Source organism: Hemibagrus wyckioides, unplaced genomic scaffold, assembly GCF_019097595.1.
Source record: "Hemibagrus wyckioides isolate EC202008001 unplaced genomic scaffold, SWU_Hwy_1.0 Contig14, whole genome shotgun sequence".
NCBI lineage: Eukaryota > Metazoa > Chordata > Actinopteri > Siluriformes > Bagridae > Hemibagrus > Hemibagrus wyckioides.
Window position 1 is genome coordinate 142,820 of NW_026690774.1, and position 12,740 is coordinate 155,559.

At 41.3% G+C, this 12,740-nt stretch overlaps 1 non-coding gene and 1 pseudogene across 1 annotated transcript; both read right to left on the reverse strand.

The window, feature by feature from the left end:
• Positions 1–371: 371 nt before the first annotated feature.
• LOC131349843 (origin recognition complex subunit 4-like) lies at positions 372–2,641 on the reverse strand (annotated as a pseudogene).
• A 4,010-nt stretch (positions 2,642–6,651) lies between these two features.
• Positions 6,652–6,724, reverse strand: trnaf-gaa (transfer RNA phenylalanine (anticodon GAA)). The gene has a single exon. It is a non-coding gene; the product is annotated as a tRNA-Phe (tRNA).
• Positions 6,725–12,740: the final 6,016 nt, after the last annotated feature.

A 12,740-nucleotide genomic window follows, 5' to 3' on the forward strand; every position in this document is an offset into this window, starting at 1 on the left:
AATTTTCTGAGATACTGAAGTTTGGGTTTTCATTAGCTGTAAGCCATAATCGTCCAAATTAAAAGAAATAAACACTTGAGATATATCAGTCTGTGTGTAATGGCTCTATATAATACAGCAGTTTCACTTGTTAAATTGAATTACTGAAATAAATCAACTTTGCACCTGTATATATATATATATATATATATATATATATATATATATATATATATATATATATATATATATATATATATATATATAAAGCCTTTAGATATTTTTATTTTACTCTAATTGGTCATGCTTGGTCAAATCATGGTGGTCATGGTTAGAATTGGATCATTATAATTACTCCCTCATCATCATCATCATCATCAGTGGTGAGGAAGACGAGGAGAGAGAACACGTGCTATGTACAATCGAGGAAAACACGTGAGCTTCCTCCAGCAGTGTGTATGTTCACATGTGAGCAGTGTAACACTTCAGTTCAGGTTCGTGATGCGGTGTGTCGTACCGAGACGCAGAGGTTCCACTCCTGAGAGAACTTGCTGTCGGGGAAGTCATCCTGCAGCGTGAGCTCGGACCGAAAGGCGTCTCGATACTGACGGAAAGTCAGAGAACTCAACAGGTGAATCTGTCTGTGGGAAAAACGAGACTTCACACACTTTTCCAAGAGCTCAAGAACGTCCTGCAATAAACAAACAGGAAAAAAATACAGAGATTTTATAAACATGCGGCGTTTTTTGGTGACAGGTATATTAAGTGTGTGTGTGTGTGTGTGTGTGTGTGTGTACATACTAGTCTGCAGGTGAGTCCCACCACAGCTACAGGAGCCTGAGCAGACTGAGAAACATCCAGCAGGTTGTACAGCAGCGTCTGGTTCTTATGATGAGCAAACAGATCAAACTCTTCCAGGATGAAGAACACTGGCTGACTGCTGCTTTTATCACCTGCAGACAGACAGACAGGGAGGAAGACAGCCAGGTAGACAGGCAGATAGACGGGCAGTCAGATAGGCAAGCATGTGGGCAGGCAGGTAGGCAGAGAGGTAGGCAGGCAGACAAACAGAGAAACAGACAGATAGGCAGGCAGACAGACAGGTGCACAGACAGGCAGGCAGGCAAGAAGACAGACAAACAGGTAGGTAGGTAGGCAGGCAGACAGACAGGTGCACAGACAGGCAGGCAGGGAGGCAGGCAGGAAGACAGGCAGGCAAGAAGGCAGACAGGCAGGAAGAAAGAAAGGAAGGAAGACAGGCAGGAAGACAGGCAAACAGGTAATGGCAGACAGACAGACAGACAGGCAGGAAGATAGACAGACAGGTGGGCAGACAGACAGAAAGACAGACAGGTAGGCAGACAGACAGGAAGACAGGCAGGCAGACAGACAGGAAGGCAGGCAGGAAGACAGACAGAAAGACAGACAGGCAGGTGCACAGACAGGCAGACAGGAAGACAGACAGACAAACAGGTAGGCAGGCAGGAAGACAGACAGGAAGAAAGACAGGTAGGTAGGTAGGTAGGCAGACAGACAGACAGACAGGTGCACAGACAGACAGGCAGGCAAGAAGACAGACAGACAGGTAGGTAGGCAGGCAGGCTGACAGACAGACAGACTGGGTTATCAGTTACAGTAATATCACTCCCAAGTTTCTCTCACATTCACTTCTTTTGAATCATGTGATGTTGTCGCTCCTGTAACGTCCCAGCTGTATACACGACTCGAGAATTCCAGGAATACTGGAACACACTCACCAACACTTTGTCTCCTACGACGTTCTCCAGTTGAAGCTGGCGTGTGATCTCTCTCAGAGCGATCCGGTCGTCCATCTGCAGCAGACCTGCACGAGACACGCGGCCATGAACGGAGCCGTGACTTAAACCAGCAGCCTCTTTTAAACACACGCTCTTTTACACAACACTCACTGCTCAGGTGAACCTGCAGGACATTCATCTTCACCTCCTGCAAGTCCAGCAGCTCTCTCAGAGCACAACGTAGCAGCTACACACACACACACACACACACACACACACAACAGCTTAGTGTAAAGTACATGTGTGTATCCTAACCTAATAGAAGTAGCACACAGACAGCTTCGTACCATGGTTTTAACAGATCCACATGGACCGATGATATGCAAAGAGTTACTCTCACTCGTGAACCGCTGTCCTCCTTAACAGCTCCAACAGGTGCCTAAAACACACACACACACAGAATACATCATACACACACACACACACGCACACACAGAATACATCATACACACACACACACACACACACACACACAGAATACATCATACACACACACACACACACACAGAATACATCAAGCACACACACACACACACACACACACACACACAGAGAATACATCATACACACACACACACACACACACACAGAATACATCATACACCTTTACAAAATATAGGTCTTAGCAGACACCTCATATAAAGAGTGCATTCTGTTCTAAAAACCCACTTGTACTTCGATTCCAAGCCCATGGGTTTACCCTCAGCACTCTCTGGACCTTCAGACATCAGAAGAACAATTTTAAAACAAAGATTAGCATGCAGAGTGCAGACGACAGCGGATAGTACTTTAAAATCGATGTTTTTACAGCATACTCCAGCACTTCCTCTACAAACATTTACACACATATCTGGGTGATTCTCCACGAAATCTTGGTTTTAAAAATTTCAAACATGAAAATTTTAAAAATGCTTAAATTAACTTTTTTTTTTAGACATTAGCAACAAAGTCTGGAGTGTTTGTGAACATTAATTTAAAAACTTTTACTTACCATTTAACACCTTTTTGAACATAATTTCCAAAAGTCCTAAAAAATCTCATTACTGCAACACTGTGAAAACATTAACACTGATAGAAAAGCAAATACATTTTCACAGTTTTAAAAATGGATTATTAATAGTCATGCACAGTTACTTCAAGTTCTGAAATAATATTTATTTTTAATTTAACAGTTTTTTAAATTTTGACTGATTTCTCTCATTACCGCAACACCGTCCACAATTTACAAACATTTATTCTTTATATTTTGAAGAAACCTGACATTTTTTCAGAATGACGTGACAAACCTGAGAGAACATCATTTTAAGATTCTGCACATGCATTTAAAATCAAAGTACTATATCTCTATTAATTAAATTAACATCTAATAATCATGAGTTTCAGTAATGATATATAGGTTTCGGTAATGAGGTTAATTATTTGGGTAATGATAATAAGTATACTAGTCTGAGATTTATACTGAGCCTTGTATACTTTTTCTTATACCTTGTATAAGAAAAACATTAAAACAGGAATAAACAGGACAACATTTCAACGTTTACCTAAAAAACATGAAGCATTTTACCATGGCACTAAAAAATAACTGACCACTGTCTTTTTTTCTTTTCATGTTGCTTCTTAGTCAGCTCTTCAGTTTTCTTTATTTTTCCAGTTTGTTTTCGTTTTTGATTCCTGGAAGCGGAAAGAAAGCATTACATTAAATTAGTCTCATAACATGGGGAAAAACATTTTATGTATACATCATCATATAGTATAGACTTGATGCTTACTCTGTGTGTGTGTGTGTGTGTGTGTGTGTGTGTGTGTGTGTGAGAGAGTGTGTGTGTGTGTGTGTGTGTGTGTTCTATACTGGGCCTGAAGTTGTGGGGTGGGGTAGAGCTTAATTTTAGTCTTTGAAATGAATTGAAAAGTAAAGTAAAAAAGAAAATAAAAAAAACAAACAAATTACTAACAGAAGAACAAATAACTGTTTATTTATTATGTAATTAAATTACTAAATTATAACAAAATTGTGCAGCAAATTTATTAGGCTGCTGTCACTTTAAGAATCACACGACCTCCATGCCTTAGTGTGGCGGGAATTTCCCCCAGTATGAACAGTCCACTCAGTCCAGCACCAAAGTCCTGTTATAGTAGTGGCTAAAGGGTTGTGTGTGTGTGTGTGTGTGTGTGTGTGTGTGTGTGTGTGTGTGTGTATACTCTCATGTACATTTCCTAACACTGTAGGGTGTTTATTGCTAATTACACCTGCTGTAACATCTCCAAACCTAACCTCTCTCTCTCTCTCCTAACCTCCCTCTTCTGTACTCCTCCAGCAGTTCTGGGTTTCTGTAGAATTTTTCCCTGAAATTTGTCACCCTAACCTTTGCTAAAGCTTTTTTTCACACTTGCTGATTGTCTACAATGAAACAAATCATAAAGCAAAATATCAACATTTAGGAAATTTGAAATTAATATTAAATTCATAAGAGATATTTAAAGTTCTCTTTACCACAACTGCCCTTAAATGGTTGCGGGGTTGCAGAGGATGAGGTGCCTCAAGATGTTTTGCTAACAATAGAGAAGCCATGATGGTTTTACTCATTATATATATATATATATATATATATATATATATATATATATATATGAGAGAGAGAGAGAGAGAGAGAGAGAGAGAGAGATATAGAGATATATATATATACACTATATTGCCAAAAGTATTCGCTCACCCATCCAAATAATCAGAATCAGGTGTTCCAATCATTTCCATGGCCACAGGTGTATAAAATCAAGCACCTAGGCATGCAGACTGTTTTTACAAACATTTGTGAAAGAATGGGTCGTTCTCAGGAGCTCAGTGAATTCCAGCGTGGAACTGTGATAGGATGCCACCTGTGCAACAAATCCAGTCGTGAAATTTCCTCGCTCCTAAATATTCCACAGTCAACTGTCAGCTGTATTATAAGAACGTGGAAGTGTTTGGGAACGACAGCAACTCAGCCACGAAGTGGTAGGCCACGTAAACTGACGGAGCGGGGTCAGCGGATGCTGAGGCACATAGTGCGAAGAGGTCGCCAACTTTCTGCAGTCAATCGCTACAGACCTCCAAACTTCATGTGGCCTTCAGATTAGCTCAAGAACAGTGCACAGAGAGCTTCATGGAATGGGTTTCCATGGCCGAGCAGCTGCATCCAAGCCATACATCACTAAGTGCAATGAAAAGCGTCGGATGCAGTGGTGTAAAGCACGCCGCCACTGGACTCTAGCGCAGTGGAGACGCGTTCTCTGGAGTGACGAATCGCGCTTCTCCATCTGGCAATCTGATGGACGAGTCTGGGTTTGGCGGTTGCCAGGAGAACGGTACTTGTCTGACTGCATTGTGCCAAGTGTAAAGTTTGGTGGAGGGGGGATTATGGTGTGGGGTTGTTTCTCAGGAGCTGGGCTTGGCCCCTTAGTTCCAGTGAAAGGAACTCTGAATGCTTCAGCATACCAAGACATTTTGGACAATTCCATGCTCCCAACTTTGTGGGAACAGTTTGGAGCTGGCCCCTTCCTCTTCCAACATGACTGTGCACCAGTGCATAAAGCAAGGTCCATAAAGACATGGATGACAGAGTCTGGTGTGGATGAACTTGACTGGCCTGCACAGAGTCCTGACCTCAACCCGATAGAACACCTTTGGGATGAATTAGAGCGGAGACTGAGAGCCAGGCCTTCTCGTCCAACATCAGTGTGTGATCTCACAAATGCGCTTCTGGAAGAATGGTCAAAAATTCCCATAAACACACTCCTAAACCTTGTGGACAGCCTTCCCAGAAGAGCTGAAGCTGTTATAGCTGCAAAGGGTGGACTGACGTCATATTGAACCCTATGGATTAGGAATGGGATGTCACTTAAGTTCATATGCGAGTCAAGGCAGGTGAGCGAATACTTTTGGCAATATAGTGTATATATATATATAGAGAGAGAGAGAGAGAGAGAGAGAGAGAGAATTTATTTTTTTAAATTCACGATTGGCATGGATATGGAACAGGATAATACATGAGACCATTCAGCAACGAATCTTTATAATCTTTATAATTGTGCTACCACCGTTTTGTCACAGCGGCGAGAGACTGCTGGTTTTGTTCCAGAAATTATTCATTTACTAATTAAGCACTGAGCGGGAACATGCACTAGGAGAATATTAAGAACAAAAGGCCACCCTGGCAGCGGTGGGATTTGAACCCACACCTCCAAAGAGTTGAAATGTGGATTGGCTGTCCATATCCTCCACCTCCTGTTGAAGTGGCTTGTTCATATGAACTTACAGCATGTGTGTCCAACCAGCATGGGAATGCAGCCCAAGGTTGTGAAACACTTATGCCAAGTTCACACTGCACGATTTTCAAAGTAGTCGGATCACTGTTGTTTTCACGCTGCACGACTGTCTGGGGGAGCATTCAGTTGCCGCTGTGTGGCGCATAGCAGTAAAGAGGAAGCACACGGACGACAAGGGTGGGACTGGAACCTATGCGTGCAGACCACAAAGGATTAGCAGTCCATCGCCTTAACCTCTCAGCCACCTCGTTAGGCGGCAGCACTTCCAAGGAGCCTTGTCAAAAGCAGGGGTTTTCTAATGGCATACAGGCTAGGAGGCTACCTTTCAATGATTTGTAGGCAGGTATTGAGGCATGCTGTCACGTAAACTGAAGGGTGCAGGCTAAGCATTCAACGAGAACCAACAAGAGTTCTGTAGCATCCTAGTTTTTTTGCTCTCGTCTCGGACCAGGGGGCTTTCACACCTTTATCCTGCACTATTTCCACGTTTTGCTGTTTTCAAGTCTGAGGCTTAAGTTGCAGAACTGCGCTGGTTGACTACACTGCCTCCAGCTGCCGAAACCCGGGATTGAACCAGAGACCTTTAGATCTTCAGTCTAACGCTCTCCCAACTGAGCTATTTCGGCACCTCTGCCAGGGCTCTCCCGTACGTGTGAGTGATCAGGTTTTTGTCGGCACGACTGCGCACCACGTCCAGACCGGTGAGGCAAACTTCTTTAGAAAGCGGTAGAGCTTTTTCCTTAAGGGCATAGACAGAAGGCATGGGAGCCTTACACCACTCAAATCCCACGCTACCTGAGGGCGCCGGTGGGGTTACGCGTGCATGGTAAGAAGATGACCAAGTCATTCGGCCAGACAAGGAGGAAGCCTGGCACGGGCACTACAAATGGTCTGCCGTGCGACTAACACGCCTTCCGCTTCACCAGCTCTACAGGAGACATCTAACCATTCCCAAGGAAGGAGGGAGCTCGGCCTTGGCTCGCGGCCGGTCACTGACCTTGAATGGTCTCGGCTTAAGGCCCCGTGGTCAACCGCCACCCCTGTAGCCATGGGCGGAAGGAACGCTTCTGCTTAAAGAAGAATAAGAAATGTGTTTGAATCCACATTTTCTAAAGGTGACTATATTATTATTACTATTATTTTTAAAATTATTTTTAACCAGTCTGCTCTGATAAAAATATTCAGCCTGATCTACCTAATAAAAATAATTATGTAGTTCAAGTAAGACTAGTCTTTGTATTTATTACTTAATTTTCTATATGTAAGAAATACTTCTTGCTCTGTCAATGATATCTACATTGATAATATTTTTCCTAGCTTTTCTAACACAAAAATTCCCCCTTCCATTCATGTTTTTAGATATTTTCAATTCCAAAACTTTGTTAAAAACTCATTTCCCAACTTTTCGAATCTTCCACAAAAATCCCATCTAGATCAAATTCTTGAAGTACCTTTAGATAAAGGTTGTTTCCAACACATTAACATATATTTTGCACTTTTTTTTAAATATTTGGTATTATAAATCTCATTTATATAAAATTATACCTCATTTTTGAGTACTTTTTACAGCTGGTCAAATTGACCCAAAGATAACAGGAGGGTTAAATGATTGGAGTTTGCCAAATACTTTGATTTAACTGTTTTTAGAGAAACAATAATCAGAAAGAGGACATTCTTAAAAAAGAGAGATTTGATTTGAAACCTGAACTGTTATCAGGACCATGCTGAACACCTTCTGACCAATCCAAATCAAGTATAAATTTTAATGTCAATACTGCACATAATTATCAAATAAAAGTCTATCCAGATGTTATGCAAAAGTCTGTAATAATGTTTCTCTTAAGTGTTTTAATTAAAATCCATATTTTGGTGTAATTTATACACATTGATTTGTCCATTATGACTTTTGGACGCTTTATTATGTCCATTTTATGATGAAAAATGAATATAAACTTCTATCTACTGGTTTCCTGTCAGGGTTGTGGACTGTTTTCTGGCCACTAGAGGCCCCCACTGCCTTTTTGTTGGTGTCCAGTCTCTGTCATTATGTCTAATAGGTGTCCCCTGTGCTTTGTTTAGGTTTGTGTATTTAAGTCACAGGGACCTTCAAAGATGATGAAAATACTCAGATCTGTGTCTCAGCAGAATCTTGCCTCTTAGGGCTACAAGCTATGACGTGTTTTTGCTATGACTGTTAATGATGTTTTAGAAAAATCTCAAGTGAGATCAGTGGAAATCACATGTACCTAAGCTATATTTTTAGCACCACATGTTTAGCTTGGTTTATCACCAGTCTTCTATCATGTCTTCTTTTACATTTAGTTCAATCTACAAGCAACAACAACACTTTATTCACCTTCAGAGTTTAAGATACTGGGAACAGGAAAGTCACTCACACAATACATCATTTCACACCTCATATCAACCATATAGCTTGTAGGCAACCAGTTTAAAAAAATAGTAAACATTTTGCATTTAGTTCTATAAAAATTAAAATGGATCAGTTGGTCATAACCCTATTTGTCTTTATATACAATTGTCCTGATGTGAAGGAAAACTCACACGAACCAGTGAGTTAAATGCTTAGCTAGCCAGGCTGCAAATATAAACATGCAAAATAATAAGACACAGACCGCACAACATTTCAGTCACAACCTTACAAGGAGCATATTCTCAGCAGTTACTAATGAACTAATAGAGGTGTAGATGACATTTATAGGTACTGATATTCATACCTCTGGAGGAAACAAGGCACTGCTCATCATCTGGCCGGTTGTAACCCCTAATAACACAGTGGGATGTTTGTACATAGCAGGGACTGGGAGGAGGAATGAAGAGAAATGTGAAACAGTTACAAAACATATACTTATAAGTTACACTCATACAGTATGTGAAAAACTATACTTTTTGTTATGGTGTTTTTTGGAGAATTTATTTAATTTCAGAATAAGGGTGTAACCTATTAAAAAACAAGGAAACGAACGGTTTTGAATACTTTCTGTAATATATCAATGTCCCATTTTATATACATATTACAGATGCAGCTCCACAATACATGTTTTTTCCCCATTCAAGATTGGATGCTTCCCAGATGGGGAGAGTAAACATGAGATTTGTGTGGAGTTCTTTTCACATTTCTCCTTTCTCTCTTCTGTCTTCACAGTAACCTTTGTACTCATTCACTCTAACACTAATTTAGGGACACAAATAGCAGAGACCATGGATATGACTAAGCAAGCCTATTATGTCAAACCATAATAAAACAACTCACCTTGAAGAAGCCTGTTTGAAGTTACATTACCCTCCATTAGAATTTAGCTTGCATTTAGAAGGATGTACTGTTATGGCTAGCTCAGCAGTGAAAGACCTGGGTGTAATATTAGACAGTTAGACAGCAACTTGTCCTTTGAAAATCATATTTCCACTATTACTAAAACAGCCTTCCACCTTAGAAATATTGCCAAGCTTAGGAACATTTTATCTGTATCTGATGCAGAAAAGCTAGTTCATGCATTCATGACCTCCAGACTGGACTATTGTAATGCATTACTAGGTGGTTGTCCTGCATCTTCAATAAACAAGTTTGAAGAATGCAGCTGCCAGAGTTCTTACCAGATCAAGAAAATATGATCATAAAACCCCAATATTATTATCCCTGCACTGGCTACCTGTTAAGTCTAGAATTGATTACAAACTAGCACTACTTACATACAAGGCTCTAAATGGTTTAGCTCCCACGTATCTAACCAGTCTTCTGACATGCTACAATCCACCACGCTCTTCAAGATCACAAAACTCTGGACTTCTGGTAGTTCCCAGAATATTAAAGTCTACAAAAGAAGGTAGAGCGTTTTCGTATTCAGCTCCCAAATTTTGGAGTAGTCTTCCTGACAGTGTTTGGGGCTCAGACACATTCTCCCAATTTAAAAGTAGATTAAAGACATATCTCTTTAGCCTGGCATACACATAACACACCCAATAACCTTGTACTCCAGTACATCTGATCAAATGCACATTATCATCTAGTCCTGCTAATATTACGAATGCTAATTCCTTTCCACCTGTTCCTTTTTTTACCCATCCCGAGGCATCTGGAGATTGTGCCAGCTCCAGTAGACAGAGGCCAACCCTGCGAGGATCCTGAACCTCAGCTGGATTCTGCTTCGTGAGGATTTGGGTATATCAAAGCAACGCTGCCAGCCCTATGTGGACTTTGAGGACGACAACAACCTCCTAATTAATACACACACTAACATTCTACATCACACTGTAGACTGTACATAACTGCAGAAAGGACATTGTTCATATCACACTCTTCAGTGATTAGAATAATTTATAATCACACTCTCCGGTGTCACCCAAATGAAGATGGGTTCCCTTTAGAGTCTGGTTCCTCCCAAGGTTTCTTCCTCATACCATCTAAGGGAGTTTTTCCTTGCCACATGTCTCCACAGGCTTACTCACTAGGGATGATTTTGTCTAACATCTAGGACTTTTTACACTATGTTTTTTGTTTCTCATGTTCTGTAAATCTGCTTTGAGACAATGTTCATTGTTAAAAGTGCTATACAAAAAAAAATTTAATTGAATTGAACTGAATAGAATATGAACGCAGCCAGTCCATGATTTGTACCACTCAAAGGACACATTCATGAAGATTATGAAGAAGGGAAGCATCTTCCCTTCTAGCTGGTCACCAGATTTCCATGTAAGCCAGTCCTTTGCATGCAATGTTTTGACTTTGGCTCCCAGACAGTGTGGTGTAAATATATAATGGCCTTTTTTCTTGTCAAATAAGGATGTGGAGACACACTGGTGGATCAGAGAAATATAATATCTGCATTGTATTATTTATTTATTTATTTGATCTGTTTTGAAGCAGTATTATAACAAGTGATAAATTATAGAGCCATTATTTGAAATAATTATTCATCCCTTACTTGTGAATCAAGCACGTGACTTAAATACACAAACCTAAACAAAGCACAAGTGACACCTATTAGACATAATGACAGAGACTGGAAACCAACAAAAAGGCAGTGGGGGTCTGTAGTGGCCAGAAAACAGTCCACAACCCTGACAGGAAACCAGTAGATACACTATATTGCCAAAAGTATTCGCTCACCTGCCTTGACTCGCATATGAACTTAAGTGACATCCCATTCCTAATCCATAGGGTTCAATATGACGTCGGTCCACCCTTTGCAGCTATAACAGCTTCAGCTCTTCTGGGAAGGCTGTCCACAAGGTTTAGGAGTGTGTTTATGGGAATTTTTGACCATTCTTCCAGAAGCGCATTTGTGAGGTCACACACTGATGTTGGACGAGAAGGCCTGGCTCTCAGTCTCTGCTCTAATTCATCCCAAAGGTGTTCTATCGGGTTGAGGTCAGGACTCTGTGCAGGCCAGTCAAGTTCATCCACACCAGACTCTGTCATCCATGTCTTTATGGACCTTGCTTTATGCACTGGTGCACAGTCATGTTGGAAGAGGAAGGGGCCAGCTCCAAACTGTTCCCACAAAGTTGGGAGCATGGAATTGTCCAAAATGTCTTGGTATGCTGAAGCATTCAGAGTTCCTTTCACTGGAACTAAGGGGCCAAGCCCAGCTCCTGAAAAACAACCCCACACCATAATCCACCCTCCACCAAACTTTACACTTGGCACAATGCAGACAGACAAGTACCATTCTCCTGGCAACTGCCAAACCCAGACTCGTCCATCAGATTGCCAGATGGAGAAGCACGATTCGTCACTCCAGAGAACGTGTCTCCACTGCTCTAGAGTCCAGTGGCGGCGTGCTTTACACCACTGCATCCGACGCTTTGCATTGCACTAGGTGATGTATGGCTTGGATGCAGCTGCTCGGCCATGGAAACCCATTCCATGAAGCTCTCTGCGCACTGTTCTTGAGCTAATCTGAAGGCCACATGAAGTTTGAAGGTCTGTAGCGATTGACTGCAGAAAGTTGGCAACCTCTTCGCACTATGTGCCTCAGCATCCGCTGACCCCGCTCCGTCAGTTTACGTGGCCTACCACTTCGTGGCTGAGTTGCTGTCGTTCCCAAACACTTCCACGTTCTTATAATACAGCTGACAGTTGACTGTGGAATATTTAGGAGCGAGGAAATTTCACGACTGGATTTGTTGCACAGGTGGCATCCTATCACAGTTCCACGCTGGAATTCACTGAGCTCCTGAGAACGACCCATTCTTTCACAAATGTTTGTAAAAACAGTCTGCATGCCTAGGTGCTTGACTTTATACACCTGTGGCCATGGAAGTGACTGGAACACCTGATTCTGATTATTTGGATGGGTGAGCGAATACTTTTGGCAATATAGTGTATATATACATACAGTATCTCACAGTACACCCCTCACATTGTTGTAAATATTTTATTATATCTTTTCATGTGACAACACTGAAGTAATGCCACTCTGCTACAGTGTAAAGTAGTGAGTGTACAGCCTGTATAACAGTGTAAATTTGCTGTCCCCTCAAAATAACTCAACACACAGCCATTAATGTCTAAACTGCTGGCAACAAATGTGAGTACACCCCTAAGTGGTGTAAGAAAAATAAAACGATGAGGGCATTGAAGATCTTAACGTAGAATTTTATTGCAGCGTCGCAGTGACAAAA